This window comes from Leptinotarsa decemlineata, unplaced genomic scaffold (genome assembly GCF_025532065.1).
Source record: "Leptinotarsa decemlineata unplaced genomic scaffold, Ldec_3_MD MMD2_P_RNA_scaffold_6, whole genome shotgun sequence".
NCBI lineage: Eukaryota > Metazoa > Arthropoda > Insecta > Coleoptera > Chrysomelidae > Leptinotarsa > Leptinotarsa decemlineata.
This window is the reverse complement of record NW_027412533.1, coordinates 7,868,617-7,881,912: the sequence shown is the minus strand read 5'-3', so window position 1 is coordinate 7,881,912 and position 13,296 is coordinate 7,868,617.

The following is a 13,296-nucleotide window of genomic DNA, read 5'->3' as shown; positions in this document are numbered from 1 at the left end:
ATACAGATCATTCACCATACGATTTTTCAAATGATTATTTTTCAATCGAAAATATTTGATATTTTATCAGTAAATCTCCTACGGAGAACATTCTCAATACAATCTATTTATATCATCAGTACACAAGAGATATGTTGTACAAATCAATATTACGCTCATAATAATGGAAGTTGAGGAAATAATAAACATTATGACTGAGATGAAAATATTATATTTGCTGGAAACGACATTCTTTCTGCTCAATTTCATTTTTGCCGTAATATCCTCTGTCAGATGTGAAAATCTTATCGAGAATCACATATCACTTCTGCTTTATTTCTATGAAATGTCTGACATTTTGAAATCGAATACTACCTGACAGTCAGTTTTGTGATCCTAAATAAAATTCTGTTTACTACAGGTGAGTAGTTCTGAATTGTTTGTGTCTCTAGAACCGATGTTCAATAGATGAGGTTTCAAAACGTCTTTTTTCGATGTAGATAATTGTCTCTGGTTATCCTTCCAGACGTAGTAAGGAAATGATGTTTTTTTTTACTGGAATGGATACATTTTTGTATGATTTCTAATTTGTGAAGGAGGCGAATTCAATCCTTTTCATTTTACAATTTCAGAAATGTATATACCAAAAAAATTTAGTATTCGAAAAAATTCAACAAAACCTACAGTTTTTGAAAACTCATTGTTATTTCCAATTATCATCAAAAAAAATTATTGCAATATTCAAAAAAATAAGACGTCATATGCCGATATTTATATGAAAAAGTAGATGAACTACAGCAAAAATGTCAAAATTATTCTTTAGATATATCCACAAAATTTTTCTTGTTCAAAAAATATTATGTCGTGTTTTAAAATTATGACTTCTTCTCGAAGAAATGAAAATTTTTGTTGGTAAGACACAATGTCAGATCTATATATGGAAAGTGACCATTTCTCCAGTTTTTTAAATGCTTTTTCTCCGACCATATAGAACCTTCATCTCGACGATCTCAATCATATAAGCGTTTGAGCCATTGACAATTTTTACGAAACAAGCATTGCATTGTTATATGTACAAAAAGTATAAATTTTTATTGATTATGTACCCATACCTCATTTAGCCGACACTAGTAGAGGTAATAGCGGTTATTATTCATTGCATATTTTACTACTGCAATAATACTTTTTGGAGTAATAATTTTTTTGTAAAGGAATCTAATTGACACTTTATTGCAGACTTTTGTAGGACACTAGCGGACTCGGCGAACGTTGTTCCGCCTAACAGTCAATGAATGAGCAAATTTAGAATTTTAAAATCGATATATAATTATTAAGTATAATGAAATAAATTATTATGGTATATAATGAAATGAATGATAATTGGTAGTAGGAGTGCTCTCTTCAGTGAAGCACTCAGTGATATACATGAGAGCTATCTATTTCGTTTCATTATAACACATCACTATTATCAGTGATGTTTTGCCTCTTTCATTTTTATTATTTTCATTGATGAAGTATCATATTTCGAAACGAATTATTCTATTCCCGATGAAGACAAATCCAAAAACATGAAAATCGTCCTACCTTTCTTGAGTCATTTTATTATTTGTACCGTAGTTTGCGCTGGTCAGGTCCTATCCCCTGAAGCCCCGATACATTCGGGAGAGCGCGCCAGCATTATCAACCAACGACCACTCAAAACACCTTGGGGTAAGTGATCATTGTGTCCGAGAATCATGTGCCCTGAGCAAGCACCGTGAGCCAAGATTGATAGCCTTCTGCATCTGTCCGGCTGAGATTTCTGCCTTAGTGTGGCAGGCCGGTATGATTTCAAGATTTTAGAGTAGAGAGGGCATCATTCCACCAAGGACTCTGTATTGGTTTGAATTTCTGAATTCAGAAGAATCAGTAGAGCTGCCCTGTAAGTTCGTTATTTTATCACAATATTGCTGTGATGGCGGGTTGTCTAGTAAGCAGGAGTAAATAAAACCGAGGAGATTTTCACGGTCAGGATTTAAAAACTATTCAGATTAGTATCTATCGTAAAGCCTATACGAAATCAAGCCTCTAGCTAGGGACCGCCCGAAACCTAAAAACATCTAATGTCAGTCAAATCAGTCAATTCAATATTTTCATTTCCCATTCTTGAAATATGGGTTTCAGGTTTTTTGGACAAGAATAATAAGATCACCTATGAAAGATTCACGTCGAGCACTGTCAGACCTTTTATTAATTTTTTTGGTGGTAGAAAAAAGCTTTCAAGGCATATTAATCTGGTAATGGAAGAAATTATTCGGAAAAGCTATAGTTGCATCATACATTTCATTCTTTGAGATATGAGGAGACACTCCAGAAAGTACCAACGGAGAGCAGTAGCAAGTATACAGTGTGGTCCAACGAAAACTTAACACCTCGATTTTCCGGCGTTAACATGAAAATGTGGAAAATCGCTCGAACCCGTCAATTGCTGATTCGAGGGGGAACAACTTTTCCGCTGTTTTCATCCCCGTGACTTCAACCCCCTAACGGGGGTGAGCACAACCCCTTGATTTTGAATAGGGATGAGGGGTGTTGAGATACCTCATTTTGAAGATCTTATCGTGTACTATCTGCCCGTAAAATTTCACTTCAAAATATCCATCGATAATGAAATAACAGCGAAAATAGTGAAAGAGGCAATATGGAATTTATCTCGAGAATATTATTCGTATCCGACGCATTTCAAAGGTATTGAGTGGTTAATTTTTTGTCCAAAAAAGTAGACGGACCTTGTTTTTGTACCTTAGTCTATCGTGAATTGTTAAGAACGGTACAAGTGTGTACAAGCGATTGTAAATTTGTAGTGGAATTAAAATGGTGTATTCCGTAGAAGAAAGGGTGGAAATGATAAAATTATTTTTCCGAAATAACGACTCTGCGCGCACAACAGCGGCTTTATTTAACGAACGACATCCTGGAAAAAATGTATCCGCTGCTTACGTTGTGCAACTGGTTGCCAAATTTGACGCTACTGGGTCAGTTGGAAACAAAAAGAGGGTGCATGAAAGAGACGAAGCGAGGGACGTGGCTGTCTTAGGTCATATAGCAATGGATCCGACCGTTAGTACTAGGAAATTGTCCGAGATATCTGGTGTTTCACGCACAACAATCATGAGAATCCTGAAACAACATAAATTCCATCCGTATAAGATACGATTGGTTCAGGAACTGAATGAGGATGATCCCGATCGCCGACTCCAGTTCTGTGAAGTGATCAGTGAAATAATTAACTGCAATCAAAACTACATGTTCGATATCTGTTTTTCGGACGAGTGTTCATTTTACCTTAACGGCATTGTAAACCGGCATAACTGTCGGTATTGGTCAGATGAAAATCCACGATTATTTCGTGAGGTGTATACACAGCGCCCCCAAAAATTAAATGTTTGGGCGGGTATTTATGGAAATCACATAATCGGCCCTTTTTTTCTACCCGGTAATCTCACAGGCCAACTTTATCTCGATCTATTGGAGAACGCTATTTATCCAGCCCTCGTGCAAGTATTGGAGAATGCAGAAGACCATCAAACGATCATTTTCCAACAAGATGGCGCACCACCTCACTTTGTTCAACCGGTGCGTCAGTTTTTAGATGACAATTTTCCTCACGCCTGGATTGGAAGAAGGGGACATATTGAGTGGCCACCCAGATCACCGGATCTGGCTCCACTGGACTTTTTTCTATGGGGTCACCTGAAATCCAAGATTTACGCTACCCAGCCTGAGTCACTGGATGATTTGCGAACTCGGATTATAATGAATGCCGTCAAATTACACCAGACATCTTGAGTAATGTACGTGAACGTTTTCAGCAAAACTTATATTACTGCATGGAAGTGGATGGTGCCCATTTCGAACATTTAATAAAGTAATCACAAAAGTACGTACTCTTCCACTCTTTTACCTGTCATGTCGGTATCGATGGATATTTTGGAGCGAAATTTTACGGTCAGATAGTACACGATAAGATCTTCAAAATGAGGTATCTCAACACCCCTCATCCCTATTCAAAATCAAGGGGTTGTGCTCACCCCCGTTAGGGGGTTGAAGTCACGGGGATGAAAACAGTGGAACAGTTGTTCCCCCTCGAATCAGAAATTGACGGGTTCGAGCGATTTTCCACATTTTCATGTTAACGCCGGAAACTCGAGGTGTTAAGTTTTCGTTGGACCACACTGTATAAGAGAAAATATCAAAATGATGATGCCCCGTGAGTAGAAGCCCTGATATTGTTGATATATTTTGGAGCGGTCTGAGTACTGAAATCTACAGTTCAATCCTGAAATTAGAGGATAGTTTTGAGCATTTTCCTTTTCTCTGTACACCTAAGACAGCTGTTGACGGGGGTAATAATTATCGAGTTTGATTGAAGTTACGTAAGGTCTATCTCTGTCAGTTCAATACTCGAATCTTTTGATTCGATATTGTTCCGAAGTAAGATTTCCCCAGTAGTAATATCGCGATCAAAACGGCCTATAGCGGCGTATTGATATCTTACTATAAACGTTTTTTTAGTATTAAGTATTGGTTCTTTGAACTTGATGTATATATATTTGCCTGTTTTTTTACATTAGTTCGTTGCAAATAACATATGAAATCAATTTTTGAGTTATTACACAGTTGGTAGTGAAGTTGTAAATATTTCTTTCTATATATCAATTTAATATAAATTTCAAGCTTGGAGCTTCGTTGTTGACTTTTTGGTTATTTCTCCACCCCTTTCTTGTTGAATCCGTTCAACTAGCGCCCCAGGGCTTACTTTTTTCCATCTATTTCGACTGTAAAAAAAAATTTTTCCTTACCCACGTCCAGCCCCGACAATAATCGACTAGCCTAGACCAAACTACTTTTTGGTAATTACATAAAAAAACAAGGTAGGTTATAACTCCAATAATCAGAACAACAGAGTGTTCTGGATAGAGTCTACGGAGTTCAAATAGAGAATCTTGATATTTTATCCGTTTTTCCTCCTCTTTTCGGACGATATTCGTCTTACCAGGAGCTGAAAACTCCACGACAAATATCGTCTTGCTCTGGTGGTCGAGAAGGACTACATTAGGCTTATTAGCTTGTATGAGCCTGAAGGTGGAGAACGAATAGTTTCAATAAATTCGGCACTTCTAGTTCCACACAACGGATTAAATATCCCCCTGAGCGTTGGGTAAAACCGGTGTCTCGTCAATACCGCAAAAGTGCCGTAGATGGTAATATAGCACTCATACGGTATTGTTATCCCGATGGATATAGGCCGAGACCGCATTTGCTGGATATGCTGATAGCAAGTACATTAGGGTCTTGGGCGCCTCGCGACAGACCCTGCACCTTGTGTCAGAAACCACTATACCCATCACGCGACTGCTGTAGACTAAGGTGTTGAAAACAGTATTCTGGCAAGTCATGATGAACCCCTCAGTTTCCGACTTCAGCCCAATCAATCTACCTGAGGAAAGCGAAAGTCAGGCGCTTTGATAAGCCAAGGTCTCCAATGTTATTGAAGGATACCCCATGCATGGGCTTATCCTTGTGTTTCCGCAGAAACGAGGTGATCTCTGCGGCTTTCATATGAGCTTTTTGCTGAACGGGTTCCAACTCGGTGACAGAGTTGTGATCACCTCGTTCAGTGTCGAAAACTAAACCGAGTTCATCAGCTGCTCTGGCAGCTGCCCTAAAGAGAAATGCTCCAATTTCTGCTATCTCATGGTCACGGACCATACAGCGAAGGGAATCCGGATTCCTGATGACTTGACAAGCTATATCCAGTACCATTCTGTCATAAAGACACTCCATACTCAAAAGTCCACGGCCTCTCCATTGACGGGGGAAGGACAACCGTGAAACGGACGATTTGGGATGCAAACTCCTATAGAGATGCATCATTTTTCGGGTATTTACATCGAGTTGATACAGCTCCTCCCGAGTCCACTTCACTACTCCAAACGAGTGGAGTGCACCCCTCGACAAACCAAAATGAAATCGGATGCTCTTCGTCCAGACATGAGTTGAAAACTCTGGCCAGATAGCGGTGGATGCTTGTTAGTTATTTCCACCAATAAGTGTTCAGCCAATCTGGGCCTGGAGCAGCAACGCTGCTCTTCGAACGTCATCCGAAGTCATCGGGTTGCGTAGTTCATTAAGCTCAGGCTGTCGTTGAAGCTCTCTGTTGAAAGCTTCGAACTGCGCTAGGGCTGGAGTGTCTAAGTTGAGTGGCTGCGGGTATTCTTTGATATTTTTCCAGAAGGATTCCACCTAATCAGCGGTCGGTGGATTATCCCCAACACATAGAGGTTCTTGGAATAAGCGAGGTTTCAGGTGGAGCCTAAGGTTTTACGCGATACTCAGTGCCTGCCTCACTAATGACTTCTTAGCAGCCACTAGCATTTAAATCCTATCAATGCACGCCTTTACTCAAAGTGTGATGGATACATCGTAGTTTGGCGGCTATTCGCCGCACTGCAGGCGTGAAAGACCTATTGGCCAACCTGTTTTTCGGTATTATCATTATCATTAATATTTTAATTGATGTAATATCATATTTCAACACTTGTCATCCCATTTCCGAAGAAAACAAATCTAAAAATCATGAAAATTAATCCAGACGTTTTTTTATTATCTTCATTATTATTGTTTTTATTGATGAAATATTTATTTTCAATACTTATTCTATTCCCGAAGAAGACAAATTCAAAAACTCACAAATCATAAAAATTGGTCCAACTGTACTTGAGTTCTTATATTGAGCCCATATTTTCCTATATAGGAGAGCATACATCAGAATTGAAATTGTCTTTCATGAATGAAGGAGTTGATGAAAAAGATACACTCATCTAATATTTTCAACGGTTTCTTCTTCAGAAATGATAATGATGATGAACTACAGCAAAAATGTCATATTTCAAAATAATTTTTTCGAAATATCCACAAAAATGACGGAGAAATTTCAAATTCAAAATAACTTATGAAGTTTTTCAAAATTATGATTTTTCTTCTTGGAGAAATGAAAATGTTCGTTGACGCGACAGAGGGTCAGATCTACATATTTATGGAAAGCGAATATTTTTCCCGTTTTTTTTTTATTGCTTTCTCTCCGACTATACTAGAACCTTCAATATGATTTTGAATTTTATATAACCTTTTTTTCCAGTAATCCGAATTAGTGACAGTAGCCAACTCTAATATTCAAATCGAGATATTATCATAAAAGTTCAAATTAAAACAGACACTTTGATATCTCATACTCCAACACAAAGACCTCTGCTCGTTTCCATAAAATAAAATCTTTTTCATGTAAATGGGATTATCGCGAATACGAAGAGATTGTTGACGATTCAGTCCTCCCGGCATCACGTTGGAATTTGCTTTTAATGTAGCAGCCAATCTTCTGAATTCGGTCTCGACTTATTTGCACTTCGAAGCAGGAGAGTACTTCGAGTTCAAAAATGGGACCGAGTTGTTTTCGGGAATTACATCCTTCTGATCAAATGCAGAGTTTAGTGATTCAACATTACGTGTGACTGTCTGTGATTTAATTGTAGGTAGTTTGTTGAGAAATGTATTGGTTTTGATTTTAGTGAAGTGGTATTGAACATTTTTACCATTCTTGGATGTCTTAGTGATAAGGGTAACAAGGTGTTACGTTGTAAATTTCACCTGAGCACAAGTCACCTAGTTAACACAACACTTGGTATAAACGCTGTAATTCTTTATTATTGCAATATGTCAAGGTACACTTTTCAAAAAAGGTTATTCTATTTACACAGCTTCGATACGATAAAACACCTGACTCCATCGTACACTCTACCCTAAAAACACAAATATATTTGTCAGTTTGTTTGTCATAAATGAGAGATAAGTCCTACTACCTTCCATCTCGGTTTTTACTGATTTCCATCCCAAAGATAGGCTATTCTTGTGGATATAATTATTGGGCCCTGTAGAACCTAATAAAAGGCAGGCTGAGGCATCCATGATAAGAATCGTTTAGTCCCAACTTGTAGAAAAAAACCCCTTTTTCAGGATAAGTGTATTTTTCCCACATTCACTGGTTATTCCTGTAGATGAAAAGACCCCTATGTGTTTCATTCAAGTCAATTCGACTCGTCCAGTCATCTAACCATTTGAACCGATAACATCGACTATTTTAAATTCCCATTCAGAACTAGATTCAAGTAGAAGTTGAATACTTGTAGAATTTTCATAGTGATGTCTTGGCGAGGCAGATTCTCAAAGTTCTTCTACTCCTGTGTCAATTATTTTATACTCTTATCAACTATTTGATTCACGTTGGGTATAGAGTGTCCCATCTGGCATTCTGTTCCATGCATGAAAATCCATGCCATATTGTTACCTAGCTATTGAAGACTGAAAAGAGTTCCAAAGCTAGCGTTTTACGAGAACTTTCAGTTACTGTTCGGTAATGAAATGATACAGGCTGTCCCAAAACGCTTCATAAGGAAATTATTTAGTCAATTGACACATTAACTGGGACTTCTTTATGATAATTGTTGTATATAGGGGTGTAAATATTTTATTGATTCAGAGACATACAGGTTGTCCCGAAGATTCATTTGATTAGATGGTAAGGAGTGCTCCCTTGAAATATTGGATCTCCACACACATGGGGTTGTCAGTAAAGTTCATTTCAAACTGGGAGGGGAACCATTTTTCTTCTCGGGGTGTAGAACACCTTGTTGACAAACTCTCCAGACTTGGAGGTGTTCAGCTACCTTTGGTGTCCTATTTGGTGATCCATCACTGGTCCATCTTGTTGTGCCCTACAGGGTGATCTATCTTGGTGGTGCTACAGGGTGATCCACCTTTGTCGAACTACGGGGCGATCCACCTATGCGGTGCTACAGCATAATCCATCTCCGCTGTATTACAGGGTGATTCACCTTCGCCGTACCACAGGGTAGTCTAACACCATATACCGGGTGGCCCAAATAAAGCACGCAAGTTATAATTAGTTCATTTGGATATTTGTGTAGTTTGAATATCACATTGTTGTTTCAGAAGCGTTGTCGATAAACCCATGTGGAGTTAAGTTTACTGAATAAATCATATTGAGAATCTTTATCTTTTATATCCAATATTAATTGGTAAGTTATTGATGTTGTAAGTCACTTAGGGTATCTGGTGGGTTGAATTTACCTGGCGCCCATTTACATCCAATTTTAAATTTATTAATTCGTTGAACCCCTCCCGTCTCTACTGTTTGGCTTAACCGCGGATACCCATCTGTCTCATTTGTTACCGACAGATAATTTAGTGGTTTGTGAGATGACAAAGGGTCTACACTAATTTTTGATATATTTCAGATAGCATATACCATTGTCTACAACATGAAATGGCAGGTCTTATCCATAAGCTCGTAACTTTTCCTTTGTGAGGAGGAAAATGATACTATACCGGCTGATTCACGGTGGATGGCACATTGAACGATTCTGGGGAACCAGATAACAAATCACTTTTAAAATTCAATGAAGAGCGTATTCGGACATCCTCTAATCAAATGAAATGATTTCGACAATGCGGGGTTGGCCACTTCCATTAGAGGGTAGTAACAATTTTTATTTTTCAAATGGAACACCGTGTATATATTATCGTTTTCGAAATCAACAACAATTACCCGACAACTTTTCTCTATTTTTTTCTATACCTATCCGTTACCGTTTTCGAAATATGAAGTAATTTCATTTTTTTTTTCAGAAATCATGACCTCTAAAAATGCTGATATCTTTGAGTTAGGGATATGAAATAACATCACTGTAGTGTAAATTCATCGTCAAAGTATTCAGAAGAGGTGAATTTGATTGAAGAAGTAATCTCCCAACTGTAATATATACAAGGTTGCCAACTCACCTGATCAAGCAATGACGACCAAAGCACGAAGTAATAGTATCTCAGGTATGCTAGATGAAAATGTTTTAGAAGCAGTCATACTCAAGCTTGCACCGAAATTAACAACAGAAAGAGAAGATCAGCTCTATAAAATTACAAAAAATATTCAGAAAATTGATGTGGTTAACAAACTTACAAAACTGGAAAAACTAATAACAGAGACGAAAATAACGTCACTTAAAAATCAAATCAATCATTTGGAAACTAAAACTGAGACGAACAATGTAAGATTGGTGGGGATGAGAATGATAATCTTTCAGTAAATGTATTAACCATTATAAAGGATGCACTTAAAATCAAGTGTTCATATTGGGAGATGAACAATCTTTTAAGAAATGAAAAATTGGGCTAAAATATTCGAAAACATACAAGTTTATCTTCGGTACTTCATAACTCAGATTGCTTATTGTTCGCAGATGACTTGAAGATTTTTAAAGACACCATGATGTACCACAATACACCACAATGACCATATCACGCATGAAAGACCCTATTGAATTTGAATAAACAATAAATGAAGAAACTCCTGAGAACTGTTGAAAGTTTAAGGATTCAGGTGAAACATATAAGGTCTCGTCGTTTGCAAATCATATTCATTGAATAACTAGTTCTTCAAATCATATGTTGGAATACTTAATAAGACAAATTGAAAACTTCGAAAATATAAATACACTCAATCTTTACTATACACAGGTCAGACCTGAATTAAAATTTGCTTCAATAATATGGTCAGGAGAAACTTGAACAATACTTCAGAAGGTTGAAAAAATAGAAAACGAATTTCTGACACATGTATTTTGAAAAGTTTCACACTGGGGCAGATTATTATACAGTATAAACAACTGTTTCAAGTAACGAATTCGAGATTTCATCTTTGGAAAATAGGCTTACCTCTGCATTATGCGTATTTTACTATTGAGTTGCCAGTTAGAGTCAATTCATCATATATATATATATATATATATATATATATATATATATATATATATATATATATATATATATATATATATATATATATATATATGAAATCTAGAAAGGTTAATGCAGTCAAGCTGCTGGAAAATAATTCCATGAAAATCAAAAAATAAATAGATAAGTACTCTTTGATCATTCCCATATTGATTTCAATTTAAGAGCCACCGGTATACAGCTGTTTCAGCCTATTGGGCATCGTCAGTACCGGGCAGGCGGTCCTCGATTGAAGACAAAATGAGAAAAAACCAAGAAAGTACTTGATAAAAATAGCTGCGTAAACGCAAGCGAAACATAAGTGGAACCACCTATTGGTGTGACACCCAAGTCAACTTGCCAAGTTTTTATGTCAGTGTTGGTGGTTTGACCAATCAACCGACAACTGCGGTAGCAGAAATTTGGGAAGCTAACCTGAAATGCCATCGGAAAACGAATCCACATGTTTCTAGAAATGATATGAAATCTAGAAAGGTTAATGCAGTCAAGCTGCTGGAAAATAATTCCATGAAAATCAAAAAATAAATAGATAAGTACTCTTTGATCATTCCCATATTGATTTCAATTTAATATATATATATATATATATATATATATATATATATATATATATATATATATATATATATATATATATATATATATATATATATATATATATATATATATATATATATATATATATATATATATATATATATTATAATATGAAAAATGATGATGTTGAATGATTTTGAATTTCATATTGGATTTTAAAAAATTTCAATTTTTTTTCATTTTTTATTATTATTACTAGTGATGAAAATTTCACTCGGCTCGACTCTTATGTTGAGTTTCAATCCTCTATACCTCAGTGTATAGAGATTTTGCTCAACCTCCAATTTCTGGTTCTGATTTCAAGTACTTTTTATTGTCTTATTCAGCTCGTAGGTCTTTTCATTGATGTATGCATATATTGTTTATAAATGGTTTAAGTAAATACCTTACTTTCCTTCAACGCTGGTGTGTGTGTGGTGTGATATTTCAGTTAACCTGGAACTCATGGATTTCTTACTCGACTTGGCTGGACAGGTAGGTTTTTCCACTGAATTTATTATTACTAATCAGTATTCACTACTATTCTGTTCAATTCTTAATTCATATACTATATAATTCAAATTTTACGGAGAGAAAAATTTAGCGTGGCGTGGATTGAAAATCTATCTCGTTCCCCTAGTTACCATCAATCAATTTTCACATATACAAATTTTCAACTTCTTTATAAAGAAAATTATATATTCTACTAATTCAACATTGGCTCTTGAATTTAGATACATTTTCATTTTATAGTTTCGTACAAACATAGTTAACCTCACTTTTATGTAAATATAAATATTTTTCAAAAGCATTACTTCATGTCAGATTCTAAGGAAGTGTTTCACAATAATAAATTTTGAATTTTACATCATTCCTAAATAATAACAATTAGTTTATCATGCCTTTTTCGTTTTTACATCACAAATGTTAATTTAATTTTATCTGACATTTCTTTCTAACCTATATCGGTTATCAGTTTTTCGTATTTCGATGTGTTTCAATGTACACGGAAAAAAAAGATTTGTTGAATGAAAGAAAATTCACTTCATTCAAAGAAATAAAAGTGTCATATATGCACGACAAAATATTTTGTTGATGCAAGTAAAAAGATTTTTGACTCACGACTATTTCTTCAAGCATATGTTCATTATATCAAACAAATATTTGATTGAAACAATCACATCTATTAATTATTTCAATTCAAAGAAGAATTGAATTCAAGTAATATTTTGTCTGATTGATAGCAAGAATGATTTAGAGTAATTCGAATATTCTATTGAACAAACAAAATTTTAAGATGGGTGAAATAGTGGATCTGATTGAAATAACCAAATGTATTTTCTATTTGAGTGAAAGTTATGTTGAAGAAACATAATATATCTGCAGGATGATGGAGAACTTTGCTTGTTTTGATAATGGGAAAATTTCCACTAAAGTAATGATTTTGTTGAACAAATAATGAATAGTAGTTGAACGAACAATGTTTATACCTCATTGTGAGTATCTTGCTGATAGAGTAAAGCATTTCGAAAGTTCAAAATAAGTATGAATAATGATGAACCAAATGAAATAAAGTTACAAATCAAAATCCTGACCTCTTGTTTGAATTTGGTTATTGGATTCAATTAACCAAATATCATACTAATCTGAGTACCAGCATCTTGTCGATAGTAATGGAGTTTCAGATCAGTTCTACTGAAATTTACTTTTCTCTTCTCTAAAACTTCAATATGTTTTTTAAGTTTGTAGATAAAAAGCATTACGTATAGTTTTAGTATATTGAGAAAAGTACTTTTCGGCAGAATCAGAAATACAGAGTCAGCGATTGAATTT